General features: G+C 44.9%; 1 protein-coding gene across 7 annotated transcripts in view; it reads left to right on the top strand.

The window, feature by feature from the left end:
* Nucleotides 1-15,473, top strand: part of SLX9 (SLX9 ribosome biogenesis factor) — a 150,456-nt gene that overhangs the window by 57,670 nt on the left and 77,313 nt on the right. The gene's annotated exons all lie outside the window — the stretch shown is intronic.

The raw sequence follows: 15,473 nt of genomic DNA, 5'->3' as shown, positions 1-15,473 counted from the left end.
GACATGGGATATTAAGAGAGAGGCTAAATGTGGAATTTCCTTGTCATTTAGAGGTGTGCTCTCTCTCTCTCATTGTTCTACAAACACACATTTTTAAATGCTATCCAAACAAAAGGCCTTTTAAAATTAATTTCTCAAATAGGCCTTCTTACTTTTTTGTAGCACTAATTTACAACATTGTTAGAATTTGCACACAAAAGGCGTCTGAGGATAATCAAGGTCTACCCTTTCTTTCAGTCAATATCTGTAAAAGAACATTTTCATTAGCTACACATTGATTTTCAAAGCTCTGCACCTTAGCTATAATCTGTGCAGTTGAATGCTCTATCATATATCCTAATGTGATGTGGACAAATTTGTGTGAAGGACAAAGTCAGCATGCTTCAGTGTAAACTCAGAAAAGAGAATAAAAACAAGGCTTATATCTGAAGATTCTCAGTCATACAGGTGAGGTTATCTGGAAGTTGAATCGTGGCAACTGGACTTCTTCCTTATGAAGATGAATCGCTTCACTACTCATCTAAGTAGCTTCTTCAGACCTGTTCCATCAACACAATATAAAATATTAGGATGCCCTGCACCAATGTGCATCTATTTCCACTTGCTTATATTAAGTTTGCCGACTTATCTTTGATAAGGGACTTTATAAGGAGCATTTCAATGTCTATTAAATCGCCACTATCCATGGGCTTGTTGATAGTAGGTTTTACAGAATCAAGTACAACTACTTGCAAAATAAGAAATCTCCATGTTTGGATGTGAGTCCCCCATGCACCCCCCTCCATAATGATTCAACAAGTAGTTGCTGTAACAGACGCTTTATTGGAACAATGACACTTTTAAAGGACCAACCAGGCCAAAGTATAAAACTTTAGGGCACCAAGAAGTTGGCTTCACTCTCACAGTTTTTGTGGCTGTCCCCCTCACAAGTCTTTCTTTGGGAGGAGCGGAGCCCCTCCTCCTCTACCAGCTCCAAGACACCTCTCAGGTGTGCCAGAAATGGTGTGCCACAACAAGGAAGTTGTATGCAGGTGGTCAGCTGTCCCTGGAAGGAAGTGGCAAAAGCTCCTTCCTCTGCTAAGCCTCCATAGTCCCCACCATCAGCTGCCACTCCATAGGTGTGGTAATCCTTTCGTGAGGCACAACCAAACTCTACCCAGACCTGGGTGGACTCTCCTATGTAGCAAGATGCAGAATGGGGAGGAGCAGGAGACCAGCCTTCTGAACGCCCATAGGTAGGCTGACTAGGAGGTCTCTGTGCTGAAGCTGCCTGCCCCTGCTTTTTCCTTTCCAGTGACATGCTTGTCACTGGTTCTTGATCCTTTGAGCTTCCTGATTCTTTGCCTGATCCAGATGGATACAGGCAACTGCCTCAGGTGGCACTAGTAACTCAACCTGGCACTTCATGTTGGGATCATGGTGGCATAAGGTCTCCCAACCAGTCATTGGCCTTTCTTTCTTTTCTTTTCTTTTTAAAATGAATTTTCCATCGGGTAAGGAAAGATCATAGGGAAGGGGATTTGGAACAGGCTAAATAAAAAATACAGAATGTGATAGAGAACAATATACAGTACAGTATATCATTATTACTTTTGTCGATATGTTTTCTTACTAAGCTTACAACCATCAGATCCCGGCCATGAAAGCCTTCGAGAATACATTACTTCACACATCTTGCCATTTTTTCTAAGCCTTTAAAATCTACAATTATATCTTATATCTTATAATTTTAACCCATTCATGTTCTCATCTCTCATCCAATTATATGAAGGTTCACACTTTTTTCTAGCCTCAACAATTTCTTTGTCTTTTAATACTTCAGTTAAAATATTCATCTCTGCTGCTTCCAAAAAAATTTCTATTAATTCTTGGATTGTTGGAGTCTCCTCTTTTTTCTAGTACAGTGGTGCCTCGCTTAACGAGTTCAATTGGTTCCAAAAAATCATCGCTATGGGAAAACATCGCTAAGTGAAACACGTTTTCCCATAGAGATGCATTGAAAACTGGATAATCCGTTCCAATAGGAACGGATTATCCGGTTTTCTCCCACACCATCGGGCGCAGCACTTTGGGAGAAGCCTGGGGTGGAAGACGGGATCGGCCTTCCTGCCTTCTCCCCCACCACCCGGCTTCTCCCAAAGGGCTGTCCCGATGGTGCTTACAGCAGCGGAAGAGGTGCCCGGTGGAGGAGAAATGACAGATTGGCTCCTGCCTTCTCCCCCACCGGGCACCTCTTCTGCTGCTGTAAGCACAATCGGAGCAGCCCTTTGGGAGGAGCCAGGCTGTGGGGAAGGAAGGCTGAAGCCGATCCAGTCTTTTCCCCCCACCGGGAGGCTTCTCCGAAAGCGCTGCGCCCGATGGTGGTGGGGGGAGATTGGATCGGCTTCAGCCTTCCTTCCCCACAGCCCTTCTCCTCCCAAAGGGCTGTTCCGATTGTGCTTACAGCAGCGGAAGAGGTGCCCGGTGGGGGAGAAGTCAGGAGCCGATCTGTCATTTCTCCTCCACCAGGCACTTCCTCCGCCGCCGCTCAGCTGGGGGGAAATGACGTCGGTGGCCTCCAAAGGACCCTTCCGAAGGGTCCTTCGGAGGCCACTGCCGGGATGGTGCAGGGGAAGCCATTGGAGCACTGGCGGGGGTCCCCCGCAACAGCGCACAACAGCTTTGGAGCCCTTCGGAGGCTTCCCCTGCACCATTGGAGCACTGGCGGGGGTCCCTCCACGCAGCGATGGGTGTTTGCAGAGGCTTGTCAAGCACCATTTTCGAAGTTCCCGCCCTCTTCCCCTGCCTTCGGCAAGCCTCGGAATGGAAAAAGGGGGGGAAAAGCAATGGCGGTATCTCCTGGGCCTCAAATGCCTCCCAGTCCATGGCACTGGCCCAACCATTTCCTGCATCACTCTCCTCCTTAAATCTCAGCCCAGACTTACCTACACCTGTGGCCGTGAGGGCATTGTCCACATCTCCACTCAAAGGCCTTTGTGAGATCTATGAAGGCCACAAAGAGTGGCTGTGGTTGTTCTCTACCTTTCTCCTGCAACTGTCTGAGAGAAAATATGTCAGCAGTGGAGCTATTAGCTTGAAATCCACATTGTGATTCTGGATAGACTTTGTTTGCATCCTCATGTCCTGTGGTACTCTATTAGTGCGTGAACATGCGAAAATTTAGCAGAGTACAGTGGTGCCTCACAAGATGATGTTAATTTATTCCGCAAAAATTGCTGTCTTATTAAAACATCGTCTTGCGAAACGAAAAAGCCCATTGAAATGTGTTCCAGTGGGCTGAAAACTCAACGTCCAGCGAAGATCCTCCATAGGGGCGGCCATTTTCACTGCCTGTAAAGCGGGGAATCCGTTCTGAAAACACAGTGGGGAGGCATTTTGCACAGTGGGCGGCCATTTTAGAACCGCCAATCAGCTATTTCTAAATTGTCATTTAGCGAAAAATTGGTTCCCGAAGCAGACAATCGATCATTGTTAAGCGAATTTTCCCTATAGGAACATCATTTTGTGATCGCAAAAGCGATCGCAAAAACTTCATCGTCAAGCGGTTTTGTCGTTTAACGAGGCTATTGTTAAGCGAGGCACCACTGTAACTTCAAGGTCCTGGTAGCAAAATGACTCACTCAGACACAATCAGCTTCTTCCAGCACCAGGCGTGTATTTACAGGATATTTACAAATATACAGAGCGACAGCATGACACCATGAATTCATCAGAAGAGCAGGAATACATCTTCTCTACACAGTCCACATATATACACTTATGCATCTGGCTGTATCCAATCAGCACAGATGTGTCATTTTTGAGCCAGCCCTCCTGAGTCACTGTGATTCAGCATTTTGACACACCTGAACATTATGGCTGCTCATTAATACATTTGTTCTACTCAGGCCTGTAAATTTTATACTCTGACACCCCTCCTAATTTACGCTTGAGCAGGACTCATACCCATTTCCTTGGTTATCTCTTTATGTCTTTGTGCACTTAAGGGTTTCGTCGTAATGTCAGCAATGTTTCCATTTTACAGTACTGTAACTATCAGTTTTTCTTTTATTGCTTCTCTGACATCATGGTATTTGATGTCTACATGTTTACTTCTGTTTCTCATCTTTTCTGTCACTGCCATGTGGATGCAAGTAGTGTTATCCTCAAACACTTTTATTGCATTACATGCTTCAACCCTTAGATCTTTGATCATTTGTCTATACCGTATTATTGAGCACAACTCTGACAAAGCAGCAAACTCAGCCTCAGCTGTTGAAATAGCGATGGAACTTTGTTTTCTAGATTTCCACCCTACCAACACATTTGCAAATAACACTGCGAATCCAGACATTGATTTTCTATCAGTTTTGTAGTTTGCCTGTCTACATAGGCCATCAATTTTAATTCTTTTGAAGGTTTTATGACTAGACACCTGTCACTTGTTCCCTTCAAGTACCGGAATACTCCTTTCACTCCTTGCGAGTGCTTTATCATGGGCTTAGACACATGTCTACTCAATATATTTACTGCTGCCGCAACGTCTGGCCTAGTCCAGTTTGCTAAGTACATTAGGCTGCCAATCGCAGGTTGATTAATTTCCTGATTTTCAAATTCTTTGCTTTCGGCTTCATATTTTGAAAATCCACAACCATAGGGGTCTGAATACTTTTGTTCTCTTGCATATTGTACTTTTCCAACATTTGTTCTTGTTACATACAGCACTGATGTTACCTGTCTGTCATGGGTTTGGAGGGAAAGTTCCATCCTATGGGGAGTGGAAGGCGGGACATCAGGAGGAGGGGCTGTACTGTATATATATGTGAAGCCTGTGTGAAGTTTAGCAGAGCTGGGAAAGAAGCTGGGGAAGAGCTGAGAGAAGAAGCTTGAGTGGGAGTCTGTGTGTCAGACAGGGTACTACTGTGTGTCAGTCAGTACCAACCTGATAGGTTCAGGTGTCTGTATGGTTAGCCAGAACTGATAGGTTCAGGGTCTGTGCTTCAAGTTAAGTGTTCTGTGTGAACCAAACTGTGTGTATGTATGATTGAGACTAAGCCACGTTACTGTATCTTATTCACCTGATCATTTTATTTTCCCTGTGTGTTGTTTAAATAAACCTTATTCCTTTATTTGTTAAAAATCCATCCCTGGTCTGTGTGACTTCTTATAGGGAATGGTTGGTGGCAGCTTAGTGAAACTGTGGCAGATCCCAGTAGGTCTGGGTTTGTCACATTGATTGGTGTCCAGCGTGTGGGATACGACTGGTCCAGTTGTCCAGTGGTACAGCAAAGCCTTGGCAAGTGTGCCCAGAGCAAGGGGGGTCTAGTCAGGGACAATCTGAGGCGCGTAGGTAATCTTCTAGGTGTACCTCATGGGGAGGTGCGCTAGTGGAAGAACGTGCCAACTGGGGACTAGATTAGGGAGCTCTGAGGCAACCACTTTTGGCGGGAAAAAAGCTGAGGCAAAACTGTGTAGTAGCAGTGATTTAGCCTGCCTGCTGCGAGGCCTAGCAGAGGGGGGTAGACTCTGGCTCGCAACTGTTGCAAGTTAGTGCTGAAGAACAGCAGCAATCTATAGAAAGCTGGTTCTGAGGCAAAAGAAAAAAAAAAGTGGTCGCTTTATTTTGAGGCTTGACTTTTGAAAGCAGCCTGTTCTGGGGGGGGGGGGATTATGCCCTTGACTCGAAGCCAAATGGCAGAAATGGGTGAAGTGAAAGACCCCCAGGTTGACCAAGGTTCTGAGGATGAATTTGGCTCAGTGCAGGGTGACAGCACGGGAGAACAGAACCCAGAACTCAGAAAATTGCTCCTAGCCCAACAGCATGAACTGAGGGTGAGGGAAATGGAGGAAAGATTAGAGAGAGAAAGAATGGAGGAAAGGGAGAAACAAAGACGATTGGAAATGGAAAAGGAAGAGAAACAGGAAAGGGAAAGGGAGAGGCAAAGACAATTTGAAATAGAGAGAATGGAAAGAGAAGAAAGATTGGAGAGAGAGAAAATGGCGTTTGAGTTGAGAAAATTGGAACTGATGAATCAGAACAATAATAACAATAGGGATTCTGAGGGGGGCCAATTGTCTAAAGCTGACCTGAAGAAATTCCCTGTGTACCACAAGGGAGATTGTCCTGAGGTGTTCTTTTCCCTAGTGGAAAGAGCGTTTGTGGACTTCTCAGTAAGGGAAACTGAGAAGATGACCATCATGCGATCTTTAATCAGTGGCAGCCTTGCAGAAGTCTATGCAGAGATGCCAGAGGAACTGATGAAAGATTTTGCAGAGTTTAAAAAACTGGTGTTTGCCAGACATGGGATAAATGCGGAACAGCTGAGGCAAAGATTCAGGTCAATCACCAAGAAACCAGAGCAGACTTTTACCCAAGTGGGGGCCCAATTGGTGAGGCTGCTAGAGAAATGGCTATCTCAGGAGGGGGCAGAGACCTTTCAGCAGCTCAAAGACTTGATAGCGCTGGAACAGTTCTATTCAGTCCTGCATGGGGAACTGAAATTCCAGGTGAGGGAAAGGAAACCGAAATCTGTGGCAGAAGCAGCCGAAATCGCAGATTTTATTTATCAAATAAGAAAACCCTTAGGTGCTGAGTGGAAATCTGTAGATAAACCTAAAGAAACCTACAGCAAGTACTCTCAGGGACCAGGGAAAAGCCAGCAAGGGGGAGGGGCCCATGGTGAAGGGAAGCCCTCAGACATGAAACCAAGACCTCAGATTTTGGAGGGAAAACCAAAACAAGATGAGAAAGACTCAAAATATAGCAGAAAATGTTATTTCTGTCAGGGAAAGGGCCATCTAATCTCAGAGTGTGAGAAATTAAAGCAGCTAAAAGGAATTGTGCCTCAGGATTCGAGTGGAACCAAGCCAAAAGCTGTGTTCTGTGTCCAGAAAGAGCAAAGCTCCTTGTCGCTGAGGGAGCCTGTTGCCATGGCTACTCAATCTGGAACAGTTACATCTGCTGATCAGGCTAAGGAAAATGGTCCTCTTGTGGAGGTCAAGCGCTGCTTGCTCGTGAGAACAGATTCTCAGTTGTTTGAAACAGCAGGGGTGGACGTAGGAATACTTGACCATCAGTATCGGGGGCTGAGGGACACTTGTTCCCAGGTGACCCTGTGCCATCCAGATATTATTCCTAGGGAGTATATAATCCCAAATGAGAGCATGAAGGTGGCAGGGATTGAGGGGCAGGTGATCTCGCTGCCAGTAGCGGAGGTACCTATGAACTTTCAAGGCTGGAGGGGAGTTTGGCGGCTAGCGATTTCATCGACTCTGCCAGCAGCCGTGCTCGTGGGAAATGACCTGGCTGAACATGTGAAACGGGTGCTAGTGATTACACGTTCACAAGCCACCACGGGGACAGTTCAGGGGGGTACTGATGAGCCAGAGACGGAAGCAGAGGGGAGTTCAGAAGCTGTGGTGGAAACCTTAACCACAGACAGCCGATTTGGCCAAGAGCAAAAGGCAGACGCCACTCTCCAAAAGTGTTTTGAACAGGTGACTGACGCCCAGCTAACACCTGAAACCCCAGTGCGATTTCTAGAGAAAAAGGGGATTTTGTATAGAGAGACCCTGAGGAATATCTCAAAAGGGGGAGATGGGATCCGAAGTCAGCTAGTGGTACCTGAAAAGTATCGCCCCATGATCTTACAAAGGGGGCACTCTGACATGTTTGCTGCGCACTTAGGGGTGAACAAAACACAGCAGAGAATCACACAGAATTTTTACTGGCCTGACATAGGGAAGCAGATCAGGGAGTTCTGTAAACAATGTGATGTGTGTCAAAGGCAGGGGAATAGCCGCGATAGGACCAAAGCAAAGTTGTGCCCTTTGCCTGTGATTGACACTCCGTTCAAATGCATAGGGGTGGATATTGTGGGACCTTTGCCCAAGGCCACAAAGAGGGGGAACCGGTTCATTCTCACCATTGTGGACCATGCCACGAGGTACCCTGAAGCCATTCCCTTGACTAATATTGAAACTAACACAGTGGCAGATGCCTTGGTGGGGTATATGTCCAGGATGGGATTTGCCTCAGAAATAATCACAGATTTGGGCGCATCGTTCACATCGAAGCTCATGAAACGGTTATGGCAAATCTGTGGAATTAAGCACAAGGAAACCACTGCCTATCACCCTGAAAGTAATGGGTTAACTGAGAAGTTCAATGGGACTCTAATGCGCATGATTAGGGCTTACTTGGCAGAGAATCCAAACAATTGGGACCAGAAGCTGCAATCCCTTTTGTTTGCTTATCGATCAGTGCCACAAGCCAGTACCGGGTTCAGTCCGTTTGAACTTTTATTTGGGAGAAGGGTGAAAGGGCCCCTTGATTTGATCAAACAAAATTGGGAGCAGATCACCCAGGATGACCCACAAGATGTTGTGACATATATAGACTCTTTAAGGAATGACCTAAAGAGAAACCTAGAGCTGGCAGCAGAAACCCTGCAAGCTCAAAAGGTCAGAAAGAAAGCTTGGGATGACCAGGAAGGCAGGGAGAGGCGCTTTAATCCAGGGGAGGAAGTGCTTTGGCCTAGGCCCTGCAAAGAGGACAAACTGCAGCGGGGTAGCCCAGAAATAAAATACTTGGGTCACATAGTAGGGGGAGGAGTGATAAAACCCCTAGAGGCCAAGATAGAAGCAGTTCGTGATTGGCCCAGACCCAACACCAAGAAAAAAGTCAAATCATTTCTTGGGTTGGTGGGCTACTACAGAAAGTTCATCCCGAGGTTTAGCGAGATAGCGACTCCGCTGACCGATCTGACGAGGAAGAAGACTGATGACCGCATCCCGTGGACCAGCGACTGTGAGGCGGCGTTCCAGAGGTTGAAGGAGGCGCTCGTCCAGTATCCAGTGCTGCGTGCTCCAGACTTCGACCGGGAGTTCATCATCTACACCGATGCGTCTAACAGCGGGGTAGGAGCAGTTCTTTGCCAGGAGGATGAAAATGGTGACCAGCATCCAGTGTCCTACCTGAGTAGGAAACTCCAGAAAGGTGAGAGACATTTGGCAACCGTGGAAAAGGAGTGCCTGGCCATAGTCTACGCGATCCAGAAGGCCAAGCCTTACATCTGGGGAAGACATTTTATTCTGTGCACTGACCATTCACCACTGCAATGGTTAAAGACAATGAAAACCCACAATAGTAAACTTATGAGGTGGGCTTTAAATCTGCAAGACTATGACTTTGAAGTGAAGGTGGTCAGAGGGTCAGTGAACTGTGTTGCTGACGCCTTGTCAAGAAGACCTGAAGAATGAAGACGGCGAAAGAAACATGGACTATGTATATATTTTGATGACAAAAAGTCAAATATGTCTGTTTATTAAACATGTTGGTTTGTATGAATAAAGGTAACTTGATGTATTGTTAATGGTAAATGTTTAAATGCCTAATAGAGTGTAAGTATAAGTAAGTATGGTATGGTATGTTATTATATGACTGTTTTTGTTTGTTTTGGGTCCAGGTTGTTTTTTGGTGAAAAGCACCTTAGCTTTCCCCCTACAAAACAACTTATAAAGAGGGGAGGTGTTACATACAGCACTGATGTTACCTGTCTGTCATGGGTTTGGAGGGAAAGTTCCATCCTATGGGGAGTGGAAGGCGGGACATCAGGAGGAGGGGCTGTACTGTATATATATGTGAAGCCTGTGTGAAGTTTAGCAGAGCTGGGAAAGAAGCTGGGGAAGAGCTGAGAGAAGAAGCTTGAGTGGGAGTCTGTGTGTCAGACAGGGTACTACTGTGTGTCAGTCAGTACCAACCTGATAGGTTCAGGTGTCTGTATGGTTAGCCAGAACTGATAGGTTCAGGGTCTGTGCTTCAAGTTAAGTGTTCTGTGTGAACCAAACTGTGTGTATGTATGATTGAGACTAAGCCACGTTACTGTATCTTATTCACCTGATCATTTTATTTTCCCTGTGTGTTGTTTAAATAAACCTTATTCCTTTATTTGTTAAAAATCCATCCCTGGTCTGTGTGACTTCTTATAGGGAATGGTTGGTGGCAGCTTAGTGAAACTGTGGCATATCCCAGTAGGTCTGGGTTTGTCACAGTTCTATTTTCATCTTTTGGCTTAATACAAAAACTTTGTTTTGTTTCTGTATTTGCACCCCTAAATAATTTTGTATTGGGCCTAAGTTTTTCAATTTAAATTCTTTCTTCAACTGCTTCTCAAACAAATCTGTTAGGCTCTGATCCTTCGTCATAAAACATATGTCATCAACATACACCAATAGTATATTTAGCTCATTTCCATACCCCTTTGTATACAGACATGGATCAGCCAGACTGTTTCTATAATTCAGTTTTTCTAACGCTGAATGTAAATATTGGTTCCAGTCCTTGCTGATTGTCGTAGCCTCTAAATGGCCTTATTTAATTTATAAACCATTCCTGTTTTTGAGCCTTCAAAACCAGGTGCCTGTGCCATATACAGTTCCTCCTTTAAATCAGCATTTAAATATACAGTTGTTATGTCAATGTGATTTATAATGTCACCTCTAGATGCTGCCAGAGTCAAAGCCACCCTCATGGTCTCTGCCTTCACTGTGGTGAGAACACCTCATCATAATGTGCATGCTTCTTTTGTGTATAACCTTGAGCCACCAACCTCGCTTTGTACCTGAAATCCCCATTGTTCTGTAATTTTCTTTTGAAAACCCATCTGCTCTGGTGGCAGCCTAGTCTCTGTGAAAACTTTGTGTTCATCCATTGATTTCATCTCTTCTCTCATGCCTTCCTGCCATTTCTTTTTCTCTACTTCTGGAAGTAACATTACTTCCTTAAAGCTTTTGGGCTCCTGGTAAACATGGCATACCTTAATTTCCCCTACACCAAATCTTGTAGGAGGAATACCTTTGTTAGCCCTCTCAGATCTTCTGGAGATTTGTGGTTCTTCCTTGATTTGTGGCTCTTCCTTAATTTCCACTTCACTTTCTGCCTGACTACACTGTCCATCGTCCTCTTCTTCTTCCGATGTGCTCTGGCTCGTGCTCTCCTCAGCCTCTTTTCTTGGCTCTAACTGCCTTTTCTCACTTCTTCCTATGTCTGTGATAGGGATGTAAACTTGAGAGTTAGCATGAACCCTATCACAATTCTCGTGTTCACAGAAACTTGCAGACCTTGAGATTAAAACACCCCTGTTTCCATCTAGGAAACAATATGGTTTTGAGCCTCTTTCATATCCCAAGAATCTCATTTTCTTTGATTTTGGTTCCCCCTTTCTCCTATTCTCTTTTGGGATGTGCACCCATGCACTGCAACCAAATACCCTCATGTGCTGTAAGGATGGCTATCTCCCATACAGCGTAAAATATGGGGTTTGTTCTATCGCTGATGACCAAATTCTGTTCATAATATAATGTGCTGTAAGAATAGCTTTATCCCAAAAACCATGGCTCATGTTAGTGTCTGCTAACAAGGCATCCTTACTCTTGAAAAAGGAACTTTTTGCCTACGGACATTGTCTTTCAGGACCTACTCTTCAGTCTTTTGTGACTCACTCGTGGCCTACACACATGGAGTGGGATAAAAGTACCTGAGTAAATGTCTGCCTGTCTGCCTCTGCATGTGTGAATAAGTCTGTATTTGTTTCACTGTGGCTGTATGCCTGGAAGTATGAAATGAGTTCCCATATTTGCCCCGCTTCTCTGCCTATCACCCCAACCCTGCTCACTGCTAGCTGCTGTGGCCTTTTTCCCACCAACTATAATGGGTACCAGCTGCTTTGATCTGGATTCCTGCATTGAACAGGGATTGGACTCAATGGTCCCTTCCAACTCTTTGATGATTCTATGCTACTGCATCATGTACATATAGGCTTGTTGTAAAAGACGTATTAAACCAATTGCAGAATTGGCTTACAAGTGAATGTTAGGTCATTTACTTTAACTTGCCATGTGAGCAGCATACACATTTCCCTGGCTCCCACACTCGGCTCTTTTAGAGCTTGTGTAGCTGTTCTTTCATTTTGTATTCCAGCTCTCTGCAGCCTGAGGCCACACTGAAGTTTGGGTCAATGCTTTATCAGTGTTAATGAATGTCAGTGTTTAAACATGCAAGCATTACCCACCCCCTCCACACAAGCTTTCTTTTTCTTTCCCTGCTCACTGACAGGCAGTTCTCTCTTCCACTATATGGAGACAAACTACAAGCATTATCAGTATTTTCTCTCCCACACTGCAAAGACACAGGAATCAAACCACTACTGAAAATTCACAAGATTGCACTCTGTGGGCAAGAAGGTGGTTAGCAGAATAAAAAAGCCATATTTTCTTACACCTTGATTGACCCAGGCTTTACAGGTTCCCTATTCCACAATATTTTCTTGTGTAGCAGCCTGGAGTCTGAAATCTGCCTCTTCCTTTCATGACACATGTTTATGCGAACAATGAAAATAATGTATTATGAGAGCACAAAGGGACAAATAAACAGGATCAGATGGGATTTGATAGTCCCAATATAGTACTCCTCACTTAATGACCCACTTGTTTAACGATTGCTTGGACTTGACATCAGTTCTCCAGTGCAGAGAATCCTCTTTCTCAGTCTTTGATTCTGCTTCCAAACCAGCCAGGACCAATGCCTGAGCTTCCCAAGGTTGGCCCTGTAACACTCAACTCTCCCTAAAGAGAGAGTATGATGTTTGGACAGGGAGTCACTGTGTGTGCAAAATCACCACCTTTATTTCTGAGCTTGGTCCTCTAAGCCTCAAAAGTGCGTAGCATAAGCCCCATGGACAATCTTGACCTTTATTTTATTTTATCTTTATTTACTTTCAAAGCACTTAAGCAACAGCTCTGCAATGTAGGACCTTTCAATGGTAGCAAGTTAGTGACCTTCTCCAATCCACTAGATCTAGGTGTAAACTCTGCTATTCAAGAGACCAGTTCTCAATGAGGATTATATCAGATTTGCAGATGACACAAAATTGAGTGGAATAGCAATTACCTTTGAAGACAGGAACAAAATTCAAAAAGATTTCAGTAGGTTTGAGCACTGGGCTGAACACACTGAGCCAGAGGTTGGACTCGGTGGCCTTATAGGCCCCTTCCAATTCAATTATCCTACGAGTCTATGATTCTGCAAAGTTGTTTTAGTTCTAAACCACCATCTGGAATCAGCAATGGTTGAGATTAAAGCAAAAATTGGAAGCTCAGGCCATACATAACAGAGGTGCCCAAGACCAGCTGAAAGGCAGGTCAAGCAATTGGGAGTCAATGTGTGCTAGATGGTGTTCCACTCCACCTGAAAACTTTGTTTTCCAGCTTGCTGGTACTCCTAGATCATAGGTCAGGGAACAGGGGTAAATTACCCCAAATGGGGTAAAAGTGAAAATCCTGGGGGTAATGAGCAGAGTGCTACCCCCTCCCTCCCTCCCTCCCACCCCCACCCTCTGCAACCAAAACCCAAATTGTAAGCCACCTCTCCCTGTTACTTCCTGGTTGCAGCAGGCACTTGTAAATCTTCCGTTAGTTCAGAGATCGGAGATAAGCTCCTTGATTGGTTGCAGCTGTGGATTAGCCCAAGGCAATCAATCAATCAATCCTGGGCTTCTGAATGACTGCTTCCTCCGGAAATGACTGCAAAGAAGCAGCAGGAGGGAAAGGATCAAGGAGCAAGCAGGGAAGAAAGGTGCGAAAGACCGAGGACTTCATCAAGCTTATTTAAATGTATGTAGAAAATCGAGGGAGAAAATGGAGGGAGGGAGGAAATGGAGGGTGGGTGGATAGATGTGTGTGTGTGTGTGAGGGAGAGAGAGAGAGAGACTGACTCAAAACTATGAAAAAGAACAGGCAAGAAAAAGAGAAACCTTGAATTAAGGCAGGGGAAGGTGGCTTTTAAAGGTGCTGTCTAGGTTTATCATTGCTTTCCTTTCACGAAGCAGGCATTTTTGAATTTTGTGGCTGCTGTCATCCTCTGCAGTGATCATGGAGCCCAAGAAAGTAAAATCTGTCACTGCCTCCATATCTGCCCCTTCTATTTGTCAGGAGGTGATGGGACCAGTGGCATGATCTTAGTTTTTTTGATGTTGAGCTTCAGACCGTTTTTTTTGCGCTCTCCTTTTTCACCCTCATTAAGAAGTTCTTTAAGTCCTCCTCACTTTCTGCCATGCTTTTGCGTAGTCAATGAAGCAGAAGTAGATGTTTTTATGGAAGTCTCAGGCTTTCTCCATAATCCAGCGCATGTTAGCAATTTGGTCTCTAGTTCCTCTGCTCCTTCGGAATCCAGCTTGTACTTCTGGAAGTTCCGGTCCACATACTGCTGAAGCCTACCTTGGAGAATTTTGAGCATAACCTTGCTAGAGTGGGAAATGAGTGCAATTGTACAGTAGTTGGGGCATTCTTTGGCACTGCCCTTCTTTGGGATTGGGATGTAGACTGATCTTTTCCAATCCTCTGGCCACTGCTGAATTTTCTCATGATGATGATTTAAAAAAATAGCACAATGGTCCTTTGATTTTGGGCTGTGGCACCAGGGTGGGTGACATGGCCTTTAGCCTGGTTTGTTCCTTTTTGCACACCACACATAGAATGATTAAAGTGGTAGGGAAAGCCTCCTCCCCAATTCTGCATTGACTGTCTCTAGCAAGCATGTCATTGCTAGCGCCACACTGGTGATGATTAAATCCTCTGCAAGCTAGCAAAAATTTAATGCAACTTGCTAGGCATGTTGGACACCTTACTACTCCCTATACCATACCATGGCTGGAGTGCAATGTGTTCCAGCAAAAATAGTGCACATCTTTATCAAATTTGGTGCATCCTGCTAGTTCGGTACACAGCCTGTGTAGATTCAATAATATTTTTAATTCAAATAATGTATGATTTCCTTCCTTTCGAATCAAGGGGTAATGCTGGCGTATATAAATTTTTTTGGGGGGGTAAAAGGTAAAAAAGTTTCGTGACCCCTGTCCTAGATTCACTCTGAGCCTGGATGTCCAGATTTCAGCAGTGGCCAAGAGTACAGTTGTAGTTGAAACTAGTGCACCAGGTGCACCCCCTCCTAAAGAATTCTGGCCACAGGGACACATGTCTTTTGGATGTGCAGTTGCTTTTGGAGACTGCTGAGGATTTTTAGGAGTTCGAAATGTGAATGAGAAACTAGCACGAAAGAAGGAATTTGTGATATGGAAGAGATTAGATAAAACACCAGTTGTTGTTTAGTCGTGTCTGACTCTTCGTGACCCCATGGACCAGAGCACACCAGGCCCTCCTGTCCTCCACTGCCTCCCGGAGTTGGGTCAAATTCATGTTGGTAGCTTCGATGACACTGTCCAACCATCTCATCCTCTGTCATCCCCTTCTCCTCTTGCCTTCACACTTTCCCAACATCAGGGTCATTTCCGGGGAGTCTTCTCTTCTCATGAGATGGCCAAAGTATTGGAGCCTCAGCTTCAGGATCTGTCCTTCCAGGGGGCACTCAGGGTTGATTTCCTTCAGAATGGATAGGTTTGTTCTCCTTGCAGTCCAGGATACTCTCACCAGAGTTGGTG

This window comes from Pogona vitticeps, chromosome 1 (genome assembly GCF_051106095.1).
Source record: "Pogona vitticeps strain Pit_001003342236 chromosome 1, PviZW2.1, whole genome shotgun sequence".
Classification (NCBI taxonomy): Eukaryota; Metazoa; Chordata; class Lepidosauria; order Squamata; family Agamidae; genus Pogona; species Pogona vitticeps.
Note: the sequence above shows the minus strand (reverse complement) of the source record. Positions and strands in the feature narration are given on the sequence as shown.